Raw genomic sequence first — 20,534 nt, forward strand, 5'->3', positions numbered from 1 at the left:
CTTAGTTGCACCATCAAACTGAATAGACAAAAACACTCCCAAGCCGGAATTTCATCTATGTTGAAAATTTGAATGAAATCGGTCGGGTGGATCAAGAGACTATGAGTCACAAACATGGCCACTTTCAATGTTATAATATAGATAGATTTGGGGTCTATACAATATATGGTAAAATAGTATACAAATTCTAATCTATATTACAAAATTGAAAATGCCTATGTTTGTGACTCTTAATTTCTTGAACCACTCAATCGATCTGGTTCAAATTTTCAGCATAGATGAGATTCAGGCCTGGAATGTTTTTGTCTATTCACTTTGACGGTAGAACTTACGGGTGGAGGAGGCGAGGGAGTTATAAAAAGATAAATAAAACTTAATAGTTCTTGAACCAAACGACCAATCTCGATCAAATTTTCAACATGGATGAGGTTCGTGCCTAGGATATTTCTTATTTCATTTTGGCGGAACAACGTAAGAGAGGAGGAGAAGGAGGGGGGGATATACAAAAATCAATATAAATAAAAATAAAAGTTACTAGGTTTGTGACTTAATTACTTTGAAGGTGCAACGTAGGGGATGGGGAGGGGGAAATATATGTAAAAAAAAGTGACTGTCTTTATGACTTCATCACTCTTGAACTACCCGACCGATCTCGTTCAAATTTTCAACATACGGATGAAGTTCGGATCTGAGATGTTTTTTTGTCATATCACTTTGACGGTGCAACTTAGAGGGGAGGAGGGGGAGAGACATTTAAAAATGACCGATATTCGTATCGAATCCGTAGTTTTCGGGGCTAGTAAGGTGAACAGTGGCACTTCCGATACCATTTAAATTCAACCACGCAACATGGGGAGGAGGAAGTGAGAGAAATATAAAAATAATCGAAAATGACCGATATTAGAAAGCGCTTTAGAAATAGTAAAAATTGACTGTCTAGCGGGAAATATTATTAATTTTTCTTATTTTAGCCCAGCGAAGCGGGCAATTGACGCTAGTGAACGTATGAAAGTTCGTGAAACTCGGAAATAATGTTAATTGACAAAATTACAACTTTAAAATGCCTCTTTGATGTAATAAACACTATGTTTTAAACATTACGTCTCTAGTGTAAAAGTATGAATGAAGGCCAAACCTTTTTCATACCGTTTTTTACTTTGCGAAGAGAGGATCAAATGTTTGAAACGAAAATGGTTTGAGAACTTGTACATGTATGTATGTATGTATGTTGTAATGATGTGACTTTACGAAGTTGCCTTATTTAGTTTACTATGGTTGAACTGTATGTGATATGTGGTTGAGTGTGTGGTGAGACTTAGTTTTCGCTGTGTTGGTTTATACTGTTGCTTGTAATGTGTTGCGTTGATCGTAATCTCTACCATGCTCTGTCCACTTCTAAAGTGAAAGAAACTTTACGTGAAACTGAGGCGAAACATTTCCAAATCAAAATGGAACTTCCTCTATTCAGTATCAGGACAATATTTTTTTCCTCCTAAATATTCTAAGAAAAAGCGCTTTTCTGTGAACTCACTATTGCAATGTTTTCGTGTACTGTATAACGAATATGTTTTAGTTTCCTCCCACTGAAAGTGATTTGTTTATTTTTTTAAAAAAAATACACAAAAACAAATAAACATAAGATGGAAGGAAAGTAAACGTGTTCGAGAAAGATGAACGTGAAAGAGATCGTGCAACTTTCACTTCCAGTAGATTGAGTAAGGTTACGGAATCTTCAGAGAATTTGTGTAACTCTTCTTGCACTATGGATTTTCCATCTACAGTAGCTTTATAATTGGAGGTTGTCACTGTTTTTTCGGTTCACTAGGGTAGTCAATGGCTTACATTAGATCCGTGTTTACATTCGAAGTTAACTTTTTTTTCACTCTCATTCATTCGGTGGTTGTGGTGACACGACACTAGTATTACGTCTTCATAGGTGCTCACTGTGTGTTCCCTGTCTTCGATTGTGTTATAGGGAAGGTGAGTTATTTTTTTATTTCCTTTCTGGTATTGATTCACATATCCAGTTATTTTAACCCTTTAACGGCCTCAACACCCATACTTTTATCACCAATGTCTTAGAGAGAGCATTATTTGTTTTCCTAAAGTCGTTTACTTATTATGTTCTATGGAAGGTATACTTACCACTCAGTACAACAGTATTAAATATACCTACCACAGAGCACAATAAGCACACGACTTTGGGAAAACATATAACTCTCGTCGTAAGATATGGGAGTAAGGGGGTAAGTATATACCCATGACCGTAGTTATTTTAAGAGCAGACGCTAGAAACGTTTTAACAGCGTAAATGTTTCTCAGTCAAATTACAAAGATTCATTGACAAACATGTCGAAAGTTCATCGTCGTTAAATAACAGAAGGAATGCAATTACGATTCGGGACTAGGGATTGGGAATTAAATTTCTGGGCTTTCGGCATCTATGGCCATGTTAGCTCATCACCTGTGAGAGGTGACGTCCCTCGGTGATCACGCTGTCCGGGGACTTGGAGAGAAAGAAAGGTATGGGGAAGGAAGGAAACAAGCTGGGACCATTGTTAGATACCATCCCGGAGTTTGTCTGGTGTAAACAGTGGCATATTTACGATTTTGTTTCGGGAGGGGCTTTGCTAATTTTCGTGGGAGGGGGCTTTGCCTGGAAATGTGAAAATTCTGCAAGATATTTTATTTATTTTACTATACTATGTAAGATTTCGGGGGGCTTAAGCCCGAAAGCCACTCCCCTAAATACGCCACTGGGTGTAAATAAGTAAAACTCAGGAAAACCTTAATTAGGATGGCTGATCTAGAAAAGCTTTTACATTTTTTTTGACCAAGTGTCCCCATCGGGAATCAAAAGGAATGGAATTGCTACGAAAAAATTAAATGAAATTCAGTTTTACGTTCCACGATTATACCGGCTGGGCTAAAGGAGACGGTGATGATGAGAAATGAATATGATGATGGATGAATAAAGTATGAGGAAACGGGAGAACCCCGAGAAAACCCATGCACACGGTGTTTGTCCACCACCAAGTTCACTTGGCACGAGATGGGATCGAACAAGCGACCTCACACACCAGAGGTGAACGCTGTACCACTGAGCCACCGCGGCCCAGGAATTGATACGAAAGTAAACAGTAACTGATGATAATTATTGTTAGTCGATATTTTAATATGTTTTTTTTTTATCTGAGTTGTATTTTTCGAGATGTAAATAAAAAATCTACAAAAGGAAATTATTTTCATATAGACAATCTTTTTCCACTCCTCGAAGAAAAAAAGCAGATACAGTGCAGAGAATAACTGGATAACTTCACACCAACAGATAATAGTTTTTTTTTTTAATATGTCTAATATTCTAGTCGACACAACATACAACTGAAATTAAATTAAATATTTAAGGTTTACGTCCCAAGGCTAAAAGAGGCAATGATGATGATAAATGAATGAAAGGGTGGAGTGAAGAAAGCGCGAGGAAACGGGAAAACCCCGAAAAACCCAACGTATACAGTGTTTGTCCACCACAAAGCTCACTTGGGCGAGCTGGGATCGAACCAAGAACCTTATGCACCAGAGGTGAATCCTCTACCACTGAGCCGCCGCGGCCCCCGACACAATTTATGTTTGAGCTTCCTCGTGGTTATGTGGTTAGCGTACCGTCTTTCGATGCGGAAGTCCTGGATTTGAATCTCGGTGGGAGCTCATGTGATTCGGTTCCCAAGGTTTTAAGATTTTCTCATCGTAAATTTTGTAAAAGTCTCGGCTAGATTCTCGAATTGCTTTTCTCGTCTCGTCTCGTTTCGTTTTGTAAATTTATGTTTGTATGTCTCTCCTCCTATAATGTGAGGAGAGAAGTTTGTCATTCGTCTTTTCTACATGGAGTCTATTGTTATTTTTTTCACAGCAAATTCTTTCTTTTATGAGCACACTTATTATAAATTAAAAAAAAACATGGCCGAAAGAAAATTAACAAAAAGGTAAAATGATACATATGATACGAGGAAGTAACCGCACTTATCTCAGCCATTGTCAGAAATAGCGCCTGTGGTTTTGCTCGTGTGGAAAAGCAAATAAATGCACTTGCAGTTATCTTTTTATATTTATGTTTCCAGCCAAGCAGTCAAATAGCCTACGTTCTACATTTCCCGCTCTGTTTTTTCTTTCCTTTTCTTTCTTTTTTTAAATGTTCTATTTGAATAAAGCATGGAACCCCATTATCCTAATTGTATATCGCGGTATGGTTGGTGCTCCTAACGCCAGAACATTGCACATGTAAATTGTATCTACGTGGTATGAGCAGTGTTCAGCTACAAAGGAACGGAGTCTAATAATCAAAATGGTATGAATGAGGGACGGCAATTATTGTGGGTTTATATTAAAAAATTAAAAATTAAAAAAAAAATCTCAATGGTATTGTTATAGTTGGTTTCTGTAGCTTTATTTAACTTGACTCCCGGATTTCTTTAACAATAAAAAAAAAACAAATGGTAATATGAAATACACTATATTTAAAATGTTATTTTTATGTTGCATTCTGTTGGTATTGATTGGTTGTTTGGAATTTAAGAGAATTGTATTTATCGAAATTTCTTATATTTTTACAGAACAGCTATTCATAACGTTAAAAAAAAAAAAACAGAGTTTAACGTGGTATATACGATTATAGACACTGAGGCTAAGACAGGCCCGTATTCAGGGGGGTCTAGGAGGGGCTGCCCCCCCTAAATTTTTGCTGGCCCCCTCTAAAATTTTCACGGTAGGCTTGCAAATGAACTATAATATGGTGATGAACTATAATATTGTTGGATCGGGCCCCCCTAACTTCAGCCGCCCCCCCCCTAAATTTTTGGGCTGGCTACCGGCCTGGGCTAAGATTTTCTTTAGAATACAATAATTAAATGAAATTTGTGTTAGGTTTTCCGGCTATTTTTTTTTTTTTTTGAGCCCTTGCACCCTTGAAATCGAAAGTTGTAGATTTTGATAGATTTACGATTTAGGATTTAGATTTCTGGGCTTTGGACATCTATGGCCATGTTAATCTGTCACGTATGAGGGATGGGCAATCACCTATCCAAGGAAAGAGAAGGAAGAAGGGACTGGGGAAGGAAGGAAGCAGCCTGGGACCTGTTGGGGAAGGTAAGCCTGGGATGTTAGGTACCATCCCGGCATTTGCCTGGTGTGAATGACGAAAACCTAGGAAAATCTCACTCAAGATGGCTGGCGTGAAAAAAGCTTTTATACTTTTTCAATCGAGTGCCCCCACCGGAAATCGAACCAAAAACGAGACCACTAGTGACCACGGTACGTGGGGCTACTTATGTTAGTTTGTCAAGTACTTGTTGTTTTTCCTAAGTCTGCCACCCTACTATATAATAATTTTGAGGTCGAAAACGTCTTGACAACTTAATATACTGTATATTCATAACATGATATCGTGGAAATGGTGGAATGCTATTATTATTATTATTATTATTATTATTATTATTATTATTATTATTATTATTATTATTATTATTATTATTATTTTCTTCACAGAAATCGGACACATTTTTAAATTTTATATTGTGAGGTTATGGTCAGTTTTGAATTTTTGTCTTATGTTATTCTAACGGGTTTTGAATCTTAATGTGACGGGAAGATTCTCTTGATTCCCCATTACACTATCAATACAGTATTGTCGTGTATTTTACAATGTATTTTCCTATCCTGTATGAAGGTTGAACCAATAGCGGCAGTTCAGACTTCTAAGTGACAGTGGCGGATCTAGAAGATAAAAAGTGGGGGAGGGGGCAGGCAGAACCCAGACTACGATAAGTGTATCATGAGTTTACTATAAGCTTTCAAAAATACGAGTATATAAATAACAGCTTAAATTATTGTTATCATTGAAAAGACCGGAGGGGGGGCTAGCCCCCCGGTCCCGGGTTAGATCCGCCACTGCTAAATGAATTTCATAACTATATGTTGTAAGACAACTACTACAGTTGTTGAGAAATGACAAATCAACAGATAAAAACACTAATGAAGACCATTGTTAATATCAATTATCAGAAATGCCCTTCTGAAGTTCATGAGGTAGGTCTACCTATTAATCAGAATGGTCAAGTAACCTAATTAGGTGTACAATAAAAAAAAGTATTTTTTAAAAAAAAAGTGTTAAAATAACATATATTGTGTGTGTTTAGAAATCTGCTTCCAGATAATTATTATTTGTCGGTACATGTCGTGTACATGGCGGTGGCCAAGTTATACCAAAATTTTAACAATTTTTTGATATAGATATATAGTAAATATTGAGATATCTCAATGAAATTTGGTGGATATATTGGAGGTGTTGAGATATATATTTGGTGAAAATTTCAAGTTGGTGGCCCTCATAGTTTTGGCGGTGGCCAAGAAAATGTTCTGGTCAATAAGTTAGACACACCCCCATAACTTCCCGTTCGACCGCCTCTCCCGATTGTCGCTTCCTCTATCTTTTTGGTTATATTTAGTGTGTATGCGTGTCACGCTAAAATTAACATTGAAGTTCAGTGAAGTCGTTAGTTTGTCCGCAATCTATTGTTCGGAGTCCCTGCAGACTCCGCGTAATACTAATGTGACAAACAAGCATGCGTAGTACTTAAGGGTTAAAAACTGAGGAAAGATATTAGCCCTATGAGCAAAGAAACTCTTATCATCATGTTGGAAAAAAGTAGAAAGATATGGATTGTACTAAATTGTATCATCTTTTATGAGACTTAAAGGAATTTTAAATAATGTTGTTTTCTCATTGGCCATAATTTTATTCTACGCTCAACCGCTTTCTTTTTCTTCCATCTCTTTGTAACAAAGTAATATATTTCTTTGGGCCTGGTCCTCTTAGATAAGATACCTCCATTCTTTACTCGAACAATAGTGCAAGGTTTCTTTGAAAATTGAATAAGCTGAAGTTTCAAAGCTTTGTCGCTAGAGTTCAGTGAAGTCTGTATACACAATGCTTGAGCCAACAACTTGTCTTATTTCATTTCTTGAAGTTCTCTCTCTCTCTCTCTCTCTCTCTCTCTCTTCTGTCAGGGTTTTATTATTTTTATTTTCTGTTAAACTTTTGGAAAAAAATATTCCTTTATGTCGTTAACATAGGATTGTTTTGTTGTCGGTGGTGGTAGATTTGGAGTTTTACGTCCTTTATAGCACTGGTGTATGAAACGTGGGATCCGAAACACGCGTGAACTCCAACGGGAATCGAATTCGTGTCTCTGTTTCCGCGTGTGCTAATCATATACAGTAGAGTTTCTAAAATTCGACACTCGGTAACCCGGCCGTACCCTGGCAGGGCGAAAAAACCCTGCGCGCAGACCCGTTCAAGATCATTGCTCGCGTGCGTGTGTCCCTTCTTACCGCATTCCTTTTACTCGTGGTATTTTTCTGAGGTCCGTCTTATCAGGTAAATTACTGTACAGTGTCTATACATTAATTTTCATTTTCATGTGTAGTAAAGGCTCTGTACCTTCATAAAGTACGTACTTTTCCTTTGTTTAAGAGTCCCTATCACTGCGAAATTAAAATACCGCTAATTTTACAGTAATTATGTGATATTTTTAAATAGATCAAAGATAATCGAAAAGTGGATCAAGACCTCCCTAGACGATGTTATTTTGCGTGACGTACCGTTAGCACGAGTCACCTGGTAGCTTTCAGTTTGCAGTTATTTAGAAACGCGAAAATAAATGCCGATTTTCTAAATGTCTGGAAATCGAAAGTAGATAAATGAGACATGATAACGGTATCTCAAGCAGAATAATATTGTTTAGGGAGGTCTTGTTGCACTTTTCGATTATCTTTTATCTATTTGAAGATATCTTGTAATTACTGTAAAATTAGCGGTATTTTAATTTTGCAGTGATGAGGCCTCTTAAGGATATTCTCAAGGAACCGACACACACAAGTACAGTACTGTATATTCTGAGGAAACGCTCGTACTTTTTTTTTTTTTTTTTAAAGCGCTGCTCCCGATAACCCGGCATTTTTACAAACTCGGCCATCCTTCGGTCCACATTAGACCGAGTTTTCGGGGCTCTGCTGTAGTAACGATGATGGAGCACTACAACGTTGTTTTATTTGTTGTATCATATTTTTAACTAGGAAATATAGGCTATTAATTTTCTAATGCACTGTTATCAGTGGCGGAGATAACGGCCCCTCAGATCCCTCGGAATGGTGGGGAGACGTTTAGGTCCACTTTCAAGTAATGAAACTCAATTCACGTAGGACTTGTTTCTTTAGTTCTGCAGAAGGGGACAGGAAGAGCTAGTTCTACCACAATACTAGTGAGAATCCTAATGGCGAAATTATTTGTTTCCCCGCTTTTGGTAGTAAGAGTTCCTGCTTTAACTCCAGATTCCAGTTTGTTTTCTGGAGCTCATATTAGACTATAGATTCATAACTCACATGGCCTAGATCAGCGTTTCCCAACCTTTTTCAACTTGCGGCACACTACGGGTGTAACTTGAATTCTCGCGGCACACTCATTATTATTATTATTATTATTATTATTATTATTATTATTATTATTATTATTATTATTATTATTATTATTATTATTATTATTATTATTATATTTGTAAATGTAAAATACAATGGTATTTTTTTCTGTGATTGCTGATCTTCTCACAGGGAAGAAAGCTCATTCGCTGGTCCCCCCGTGGTAAATCATTATCCTATTTTTCATTTTAATTTAAAAATAGAGAACAATTGCACTGAAATATAGGACTCAGGTTTTTAAAAACATACTTTCTTTTTCGAAAAATGTATCCAACTTTTCACTAAGAAGGAAGATCACTAAATAACGAACGAACAAACTAATCTCTTGTACTTGAATAACACAAATGTAGGTAATTTGTATCCGTGTTTGCTTTACCGAAAGGAGTGAATGATATTTTGATATTTCAAGTTACAAAATATTCTGCAACAATAAAGAGGCAATAATGGTCATAAAAATGATAACAAATACTTTTTTTCAACGTTAAAAATGTACAGAAAAGTAACACAGTATGAAACTTATAATTTATTAACATCGTTGATCTGCGTTACAATTTTTAAATATTTTATGAAGGTTAGAATTGTTCAATAATATTAGTAATGTAACATTATTTCAATAATATCTATTGAAGGTTGAAAATTGTTTAATAATAATATATGAAGGTTAAAATTTTTCAAAAATAAGTGAAACAAGTTGCTGCACGAAGCAAAATGAATGTGCAACTTGAGCTTGATGTTCTTTCATAATCTTCAATTTTGGACTGATAGTTGTTAAACGCACCCTCATGTCGTGTTCCGGAGTTAACAGTTGTGACCCGTTCCTACATTTGATTATGTTAATTGCAGAAAATCCTGCTTTACTTAAGTAGGATGTAGAAAAGGGAATATGAACATTGAAGAAATAGCTGGATATTCTCTCCGGAGAGAAATCCAGAATGATGCCTTGTCTTCTTGTAAGTGCTAAAGCTTCAAACCTCGGTCATTCATCACATCGACCAATTCACTTTTTTCCTGAACTTTTATTTCTACTGACTGTGGGACAGAAGGCGCAAAGGAGCCCCTCACCCATTCAAATGAATTAAACTGAAACGTAGGAAAATACTTCTCAACATTGGTACACAACAAAGACAATGTGCCTCAAATGAGTAGAGATCTGCGCGGATGCGGATACCCGCGAATATCTGCATCAAAACGGGTATCTGCGGATATGTTTCTGTGCGGATAGCAAATAAAGTTGCGGATATGGTTTCCTACTTCTTTTCCCTACCTAAAAAAAACGCTATGAAATTTGTAATGATGGTGGAAAGAGCACTAAGAAACGTTTGTTTTGAATTAGAAGTTTAAAAACAGGTTGAAAAATAATTAAAATCAAAATAATATTGTTTGAAGCTTCTGACTCAGTGACAGCAAAAGGACAAGAAATGACACGAGAGAGTTGTCCTTTTATTGCTCTTTTCGATAGCTATTTAAAATGTGTTTTAAAATGTTTTTCGGAATCATGACTATTATAGAATATGCAAGTTGAATATATTTTCTACCTCATTATCTGCGGATGCGGGTGCGAATAGAAGATTGCGGCTGCGGATGCAATATTTTATATCCGCGCAGACCTCTAGAAATGAGTGTTGAGAGGTTTGTGTCAATTTCACAGCACTTAAGCACAGTAATCTCAAATGTCACATTTGTTTTGTTTTCTAATTCTGACCTCCCAAAATGAGAGTTTCTCCCTAAATGAGAAAATTTTGGCACTTAAGGTTAAGATATTTTCCTTTTTTCCCTGCATGCATTTGTTCAGCGTATTCAATGTTTGGAATATGTCGGTAAGAAAAGTAACTTTATTGCACCAGGAATCATCACTAAGGAAATCGACATTTTCACTTTCTTCTGACATAAAGAATAGAAGTTGTTCTTTAAGTGCATAAAATCTTGACAACACACGACTACGAGACAACCACCTCGATTTCGTCGCGGCACACCAGCTGCCCATTCGCGGCACACCAGTGTGCCGCGGCACACCTGTTGGGAAACGCTGGCCTAGATGCTGCAAAGGAGGCTTAACAATTCAAATGAACAGGGTTTCTCGGGTTTAGTAGCGTTGCCTTCTTGGTGCGAAAGATTCCTGTTCCATTCCGGTGGCAGACAGTGACGGATGTAGAAGGTAAAAAAACTGGGGGAGGGGCAGACAGACCCCACACTATAATAGATATATCATGAGTTTACAGTTGTTGATGGCTCCTGCAGAAGTTTCCAATCTTACTCCCTTCCTATTGATATTATGACTAGGGTAGATGTTGACACTGTAGACCTCAAGTATTGTTTTTATACATTGCATTAAAACAATGCGACTGAAAGTACATCTAATATTTCCAAAATTTTGCAATAAAGAATAAAAGACAAGGGTTACTATAAACTTTCAAAAGTATAAAAAAATAGCTTCAATTATTTTTGTCGTTCAAATACTAGGGGGGGGCTATGACTTCCCGGCCCCGATCTGCTGGCAGGGCGTCATTTGGGGATACACAGGAAGGCAGATGTCTCGCTGGCACTTGAAATGACGTTATTGTTCGGTGTGTTCATATATTATACTAGGTTGGTGCGAATAAAGTGCCCACCCCAAGTATGCCCTTTCCAAGAGCCAAAAAAAAAAAAAAAGAAAAGAAAAGAAAAAAAATACATAGTTAATCAAAATAGTCTGTAACCTCACACGTTAGCCATTGCACAGATTGGATTCCTTGGTGAAAGAAGCGTGCAGTCTGCTATGCGAAGTACTGTTACCTACGACTCTTGAAAACGGAACGAAAGTCGAGACGAGAAGTATACATTTTCAAATTCGTGACGAGACGGGAAATTTCTCGAGTCTCGTTGGCAACACTGGTTCACCCAAGACTTAGCTCTCAAACACTTGTTTTAGTGTCACATGATTCATAGTACAAAACTACAAATTGATGAAATGATTGTACGAACATAATGAAGTAGCTATCTTTATCAACCTACAATCCAATAATATATATATGGTTTAAATGTTGTTTTATCACACCCTTTGTGGGACCTTTCGTGACGCAGAAGGATTCTAATAACTTCTAGATAAAATTAACGGGGGGAAATCAGGTCATAAATTTTGTACATAAATATACAAAACAAGACGAGAATTTTTTTTTCAAAAATTGAGACGAGATAAGAAAGAATTACTCGATGATAGAGACGAGACGAGAGATACATAGATTTTCGAGACGAGACGAAAAAAGCGTTATTTCTCGTCTCATGGCAATTCTAATGCGAATAAGTCGTCAGTCGTAAGTTGCACCGCCCGATCATCAGAGAAAGTCTTCTCTCCCGAGAAGTGATTGAGATATCAAAAGAAAGGATACTCGGTGGGAGAGACGTCACAAGAATACCTACGACGGGTGAGGAAGGGTTTCGTGACGTTTTTTGAGCGGTCCCTTCAAATTCGGTTAAATAGGGCTCTTAATGTAGTTATGTTCCAGTGTTCGCAGGCTATAATTGGCCTAAAGACATGAACACAAAACAGGATACACAAAATAGAACAGGATACACAAAATAGAACAGGTTGAGAAAAGATGTATGATTCAGCGTACTATCGCCTAACAGGATGGAGGAGGAAAATGGAAAATGATACCCCAAGTATGTTTTTTTTATTTTGTTTTGACTCGCAATAGATAATAAATGTGCCATTACTGGTATAGTCCATTACCCATTGCACTTTCTTGTCTCCAAGACAAAATTACAGCTAGATTACAGGATTATACTAGCAGTCCAAGCACCCTCACACCACAAATAAATCCCTCACCGATAAGTCACCTGGTACCCTCCCCCCGTTTTCTTTATTTGGATAAATGCATATACATAAATAAATATATAAATGCATTTGTATTAAACGAACAGAGAAATAACTGCTGAGAAGTTTTCATCAAAACTTGATTCTGCATAAATTAGTTAAAATTATGTATGTATACAGTACCTACACTGAGAAAAAAAAAGAGACTAGGATTTCCTTGTGATACATCGTATTTACGCGGGTGCGCTCCTTAAGTAATGCAATTTCATGTATAAAAGTACAGCAGGTGGGAACACCATGCCAAGTCTGGAGTTCGGTGTCGTGTTAAAATCATCTTTCCTCTCTTTCCTTCTCACTGAATGATATGACGTCTTATTACTCTCGTAAGGTAGGGAGTCACAGATTTAAGGGGACAGTCGTAGGAAGGTGGTAACAACATTACATACGTAAGTTACCACCGTCGGAATGGGTATGGCGTTAATTTTAGATTTGAAATGGTAGTCCCACAATACAAAATTTTCGCTGGACGATGGTGTAGATCGTACTACGGATGAAACAACCTTACTTAATGTGGTGACGCGCGTAACCTGGTAAAAACAGCATTTACATGCAGACTGGATTATGCATTTTTTTTCGTGTAAATAAGAAAGTTGTCTACCACAAGCTGAAAATGAATATAGCACAACATTCTTGTGTTCTTCGCAAAAATTACTTTGACCCAACTTCAGATGTTGGAGAAGCACAATGCGAGAATGAATGATCTTTTTATTCATTTTTTAAAAAAATATTTAAATATCAAAACGGAAAAATCTGAAGACTGTTTAGCATTGTGAAGATGAAGAGGTTAGCGGAAGACCGTGGAGCATGGAAGCTTCTCAGTTATGGCAAGTGACCTGCCAATAATGGCAGAATACCTATGATGATGAAATATTTAAAATAGCGTGTTATCATACTTTTGGTTCATAGGATGCTTCAGCGGACAATTGACACCACTCACTTGGCTATATGTGACTATCAAATTTATGTTTTTTTGTACTTTTACACGTTACTTTTTCTAACTTCCTCGTGGTTATGTGGTTAGTGTGCGTGTCTTCGCCATGGGAGACCTGGCTTTGATTCTCGGTGGATCACACATTAAGTTTGTAGGTCGACGTCTCATACAGTTTTGCTACTGAACGAAACGCTAAACCCCAACTCAATTAACCAACTAAAGTTCACTTTTCTTTGGTATCAAAAGCTGTCAGTGGCTATAGACGTTTTCCCTCCACTTGTACCAAACTTCTTTTTTTGGTCTTCCTCTTCCTGAAGAACCAGGTTCCATGGATGCACAGTAATCATTCTCAGAATATATTTTTACTTTTCCATCAAGCTAAGTAGGCTATTAAAGTTTCTTAGAAAAAAGATCTTTTCTCCTACAATACTGTTTCCATCTCTTGTCGAAATAAATCTTGAAAGCCCGTATATATTAGTGTCTCCTTAGAATAATTCTGTAGATTATACTTTGGCACCTATACAATTTTCCACTAAATGATTAGTGAGAAATACTGCTCGCAAAGTTCTGGCCTTCACATATCAGATGCTATTCTGCGTGTCTGGGAGGTATGCGTCTCTGTAAAAAAATAAAAAAAAATTTAAAAAAAAGTATTTCAGACGGTAGCAACTAATAGACATAGAAATGAAAGAAGAAATTCTACTTCTTGTAGTAGATTCAGTAGGAAAACTCATACATTTGCAAACATTTTTAAAAGTCTACGCAAACTTTGCGTATTTTACGAAACACAATTCAGTTGCATACACCGCCATTTGCTATTACAAATGTAATGACAAGCGTTATTGTTATTGTTTTGCTTGTTCAAACTTAAGAGGCCTTGTCACGTTACAAGAACTTGTAGCTGTCATTAAAAAAAAAAATCTTGAAACCCTACTATATTTCTGCATGTAAACAAAATCTTGAAAGGGTGACCCCACGTAGTGTGTTCGCTAACGCTCTCGTCTTCGGTGCGAGCGGTCCCGGGTTCCCGGATTCCCAGTGGAGGCACTCGGTCGGAAAAGTATAAAACGCTTTTTCAGGCCAGCCACCCTGAATGAGTTTATGATGGACAACATGGTGTACTGTTTCCATCCACATGCTCATTCCACTAATTCTTCCGTAATCATTCACTTGACTTATTCCATCCATCTCCCTTAGCCTTAAAGGTATAATTGTGAGACGTGAAACTAAAATATTTCGTTTTTTATTTTCATTTCAAAAAGTTTCGAATTTCTTTCTTTCTGTATATATATATATATATATATATATATATATATATATATATATGTTTAATGAAAATTTATCGTTTATTAGCTATTATCGTCATAAAAAAAACTCAATCCTTAGTTGAAGAAAGTAACTATATTGCAAGCAAATAGACTATTACATAAACATGTTCTAAACAACGTAGAAAACAAAGTTATTTGTTTTCTACCAGCGAAGTGAGGCCACGATATAAAATTGCAAAGAACGAGATTACTAATACACTGATCTATTAAATGCATGTAATGTATGGGTGGGTGTTCTGCTAATGAGCTGCTTATAAAACTGTGTAAATCATCTGTCTCCCTGGCTTCTCACGAATACTGTAATCTTGAGAATTTTATCGAATGATGCATAATTCATAAATATTTTTAAAAAATGTGTAAAACTTTTAAAGCCCATGGCCCTTCCGAACACGAGGCCCCGGGCAGTTGTCCGGTTCTATCTATACAGTCCTAAACGCCATTACTTTGTTCTTCTTACTGAAAACTCAGACTCTAGTGCAAGGACACTTGGTTCAATACAAGGACATTTTGATTTGTTATAAACATCATGTTTGTGCGCTCGAAACCACGTGATACCTAACTCACGTGTGAGTTTCCCAGGATTCTTTCATTTTTTCCAATTATTTTTATTCTACTTACTCCTTCACATCTGTCCTTATCGTCTATTTTGTTTTAGCCTATATAACATATTTATAGGATATTAAACTTTTTTTTTTTAAATAAATAAAATCGTTAACCAAGTGTGAAATGTGAATCTAAAATAGTTTTATATGTGGGCAGCACAAATGAAATAAACTTCTGAAGTTTTGAAAAATTGTATACAGTTAACCAGCGATTTACGTAAGCAGTTCATAAGCCTTTACGTAACGAAATTTACGTAAGTCGAACTTGTAAAGATATAATATTTATATTTATACTACTTCATATTTGCAACAATAACACGAATCCCAGCATTTTTATGAGTGTACGACAATTCTCATATGCCTATGAAAGCAGTTGTGAAGTATATATATCACGAGTGTATATATCACGAGTGTATATATATAGACGAGTCAACCTACTTATACACGGAGGACATCTGATAGAAATACGATGTAGTCTACTGACCTTGTATAGCTATTTGTGAACATTTTAAGTCACTTCAGAATGGTAAAAAGATAAACAACTGCACAACTGAAATTACTATATAGAGTCATACACATTTAAAAGTTATCCCAAGAAGTTCAAAAGAAACATATGGTAATACAGGGCGATTATAAATAGTTTATCATATTTGAAAGGGCTATTTCTTTTCTTAATGTATGTAACACAGACAATATCGAATGATAAATGAAAATGTACAGAAACTGTTCAAGTTTCATAAATACGATTAAGAATGTTCGATGTGGCGTCCTTTCAACCCTACAAGGTGTCCCTACAAGGTATCCCTACTTGTAGGGATAAAATTGCACTTTTTAAACGCTTTTCGTTGAAGAGCCGCCACTGCTTGCAATTATTCAGAAATTGTGAGAGTGAAATTCGAGGTGAAAAAGGGGATCGTAAAGAGTCTTAAATGTTGTTACAAATGAAAGCGATGGCTAGGTAAAATAAGCGTTGAGATTACCCAGAATCCCTCATATCAAATGATCAGTGTTGCCACACTTGGTACAATTGTACCAAATTCAGCCCTATTTGTCATTCATCGGCCCGTTGGTTCCACACTGGCATTTTCAGCCCCTTTTGTGAAAAAGTTGGTACAATTCTGCCCCATTAAGACCATTTAACAAATACTTCTCACATTTTCAAAAGTGCACTAGTTAGAAATGTGACTTAAAATTATTAATAATGTGTTATGATATCCTTCAGCGTAGATTCCAGGACCCTGGACCTGCTTTTACATTTTTTTTTTTTTTACAAATGTCAGTTTATTTACCTTATATTCTTCTTACAGTCTATTATCCTCCTTCGGTCGTGAAATAAGTGAGAATAAAGTGCAATAATTTAAATTTCAACATTTTATTATAGCGTTCAGTTTACACACGAATTCGGAGATGATTCATCTTTTCCTCGTTTTATATATTTTTTCATATATGGGCATAATACCTTAGTTACTTTCAATATGAGTATCGGGGCTTTAAGATCATTTAGTATTTATTACAATTAACTTACAATTATAAATAATACATGAAATGAAAGAGCAACTCAAACAGTTTTGTGCACACGCATGCGCATGTACTGTTTCCTCTGTCTGCCGTTAGAAAGCGCTAGTAGCAAAGATAGCGACTAGTGAGCAGGAAGCTTTTTGTGTTTTACATTTTGCAAGACTGAATCTGTAGTTAGTGTAACCGTCTGTATACAATATATAATTCTGTTTTGCGTGTTTGTTTGGAATTTAACGGCCGTTTCCAGCAACGAGGCTGTATGAAACTTGGACATGTAGCTTAATTATGTAGTAAGTAAATTCCCTCCGAAAATTGAATCCAAGTTTCCTGCCGTCTTTTTTTTTTTTATTTGCTAGAGCCGTCACTGGTAGGACTCTGTATGTCACTGTTAATGGTGAATTGAACAAAAATAAATATAGTCTCCTAATTAACCTATTTTTCATACACAATACATACTTAAATTAAAAATCTATTCCGTCAGAATAATAATAAACTGTGAGCTACATCGGAGAATGTCATAAACATTCGTTTTCGAAAATTGTGCATGAGAATTTACTCTCACGCACAGTGGCGTATTTAGGGATGGCTATCAGGCTAAAAAAAAAACCCCTGAAATAAATTTGTTATATGCACAACTTTATTAAAATTTGCCGGCACCCAAAAGGAAAAATATAAGTGCTTATTTACGTATTCTGAATAGCCCCCGCAACAAAATTCTAAATACGCCACTGCTCACATATGTCGTTTTTGTTCAGCTCGGCGTAATTTATCGATTGATATGTATGCCGTATCTTTTGAACAATCCTATTTATAATACAAAAAATGCAATCTATGAGTAATGCTAATTCCTACTAGTACATAGTCAAGCTACTAGGTGTCAGTACCTGCCTGCCTACTGCCAATAGATGTCAGTAGTGGGCAGGCAATTTGCAAATTTAAAACTATTGTGACGATTTGATTGCATCGTAAAAAACTGCATTGTTTCAATTTAATTATTTCAAAATTAATAGTGATGATACTGAACATGAACAGGATTTGATTTTGCTTATGGGGTGCAAGGTGGCTCAGTGATAGAGCGCTTACCTCTGGTGCATGGGTTTCCTGGTTTGATCCGCAGCCAAGTAAGTTTGTAGTGGACAAGATCGTACCTGAGGTTTTTCTCGAGCTACTTCCGCTTCCTCCCACATTCTCATTCCACCAATTGTTCCATCATCATTCACTTGTCTTATTCACCCGTCTCCCTCAGCCTAAAGGGCATCATCCAGGGACGTTAAACTGGAATATATATATATATATATATATATATATATATATATATATATATATATATTCTGCCATTATTGGCAGGTCATTTGCTGCGAGTGAGAAACTCCAATGCTCCACGGTCTTCCGCTAACTCCTTCGTCTTCACGTATATTTTTTCTCTTTTGATATCGTCCATTAATTCTAGTCTTCTTCGCCCTTTCCCTCTCTTTCCCGCCACCATACTCGTATCACGTCCTTCATAGTTTAGTTTCTCTTTAGCCAATGACTCAGCTAGTTTCTCTTCCTCTTCTCTAACAATATCTAAAATTGTTTTAATAATAATTATTTTTTTCTGATCAGAGTAGGCTATGTACTTCTTTATTAAAAATTAAAATACTTCGTAACAGTTTCCATAAAATTTTTTAATAAAGAAGTACATAGCCTACTGTGGTCAGAAAAATATTATTATTTAAATAATAATGACAGTGCCAACATGGAGGAAGCTAAAATTGTCCTTTTCTCCCCCGCCATTTCTAATACTCTCTCATTCATTTTCCGCTCGACCCAGTTAATTCTCTCCATTGTTCTCCACACCCACATTTTGAAAGCTTCCAGTCATTTTTCATCATTTTTACGTAATGTCCATGATTGAGCCATACAGTGCAGTATTTCACACGAAGCATTTTATCAGTCTTTTTCTCAACTACTCCTAAGAAGGGTAAAAGTGCGAGGGAACGCGGAGGGACGTCATCCCCTCACCTCCAAAAATATAAACGGCGTCCCCCAGTTTCTAAAAAAATACAAGGGTAAGCATAGGCAGGGGGGACGGTGTTACGTCATGCCGCTACATACCGTCCCCCTACATTTTTAGATTCACTTTTACCCCTGCCTCCTAAAGGGTTCTTTCGCCACTTCATTAATGTATACTTTAGTAGCAGCTACATCTTAACAGGTGGTGTGACGATTATATAGCATAAATTTTTAGGTTTATATACAAATAGTTTTTTTGTAGATTGTTTCGAAAACAACACATGAGAATTTACATTTTTCCATATCATTCTGTTTGGCTCAATGAAATCTATAGAAATTGGTACATATCTTATCTTTGCAACATTTTTTTTCTTTCGGTAAACACTGATAGTGCTGTATAACATTTCTAACCAACGTAACAGATTCAATTGCGATCCTATTGGGGAAAAAAGTGTACGTTATAAATTCATTTCATGAGCAAACAAGAACGCCCGTAGCTTGCTGTCTGTAACCTGTCAAACTATGACATTTTTACATTTGTTTGTATTCAGGGTGACTTTGTATGACGTGTGTTGTCGATTTCACATCTAGTTGATGATTTTCGATCATCTACAAAATGAGACAGAATGGAACAAAACAAAAATTGTATATTTTCCCTCTCCAGTGAAAATGAGTTTATTTTGATTGAGAGACTATTTTTTTTTCTGAACAGTTATTTTGACAGGTTATTTGCCCAGTAATTAAAATGTTATTCATAGTGGATACTAGAACGTTTGTTTGTTCAAGTTGATGGAAATAAGGTAATTACGTGTGGAAATTTATTATGCTAACATACAACGGAGATGAAATCGAAGATTATCCTATTAGCCATTCTTGGCGCAATGAGCGTATAATGAGATTATACAATGATAAACAAGATCTCAGAGGCGTTAATCACTTTAGTTCATGGACTTTTCTTCAGTACTGTAGCTATTGTGGACGAATTCGATGAAGTGTGAACACCACCCTATAGAACGTGAAGTATGAACACCACCCAATAGAAAACATCCAATGGCTGTTTTCAATGCCAGTCCCTACCTTCAAAATATTAACAGTCTCTTCTCTTCGGTAGAGATGTAGTCTTGTGCTGGGTTACTGATAACATCATATGCAGGGTTAAGACCTTTAAAACGTATACGGATAAAATCGCGCTGCCGAAGTATCCCCATTCAAACTCCTACAGGCCAAAATCTCGCATAACCAAAACCTCGCCACCCAATATCTTGTGTGAATAAACCTCACCACCCAAATCTCGTATAGCCAAAATATTATACGGATAAAGCGTTGCATTAACATTATATATAAGCTTCTGAGATCAAATTATTATTATTATTATTATAAATGAAAAAGAATCCGAAAATCCTTAATTTAGACACTAGATGTGCAAAATTGACAGTTCAAAATGAATGAATATATGGTCTAGCCAAATTAGGAAAAATATATATATATATATATATATATATATATATATATATATATATATATATATATATATATATATATATATATATATATATATATATATATATATATATATCCATCGAATCTAGTTCATTTAAACTACTTGACGAGACTGAGCTGTGAATTCCATCGGGAATCAGAAATATGTGCCAGAAATCTCGTATATCACAAATCTTTTAAGTTGAAAAAAGATGAAACTTGGTATATAACCCTCATTAAAAATAAATGGAAACGTGTCCTTGCGTTTTCGAAAATTCAGCTTTTACGGACGACGAAAAAGG

At 36.1% G+C, this 20,534-nt stretch overlaps 1 protein-coding gene across 1 annotated transcript in view; it reads left to right on the forward strand.

Moving 5' to 3' along the window:
* Positions 1–20,534, forward strand: part of LOC145665174 (serine/threonine-protein kinase D3-like) — an 848,187-nt gene that overhangs the window by 652,170 nt on the left and 175,483 nt on the right.

This window comes from Thermobia domestica, chromosome 11 (genome assembly GCF_964235325.1).
Source record: "Thermobia domestica chromosome 11, izTheDome1.hap1.1, whole genome shotgun sequence".
Lineage (NCBI taxonomy): Eukaryota > Metazoa > Arthropoda > Insecta > Zygentoma > Lepismatidae > Thermobia > Thermobia domestica.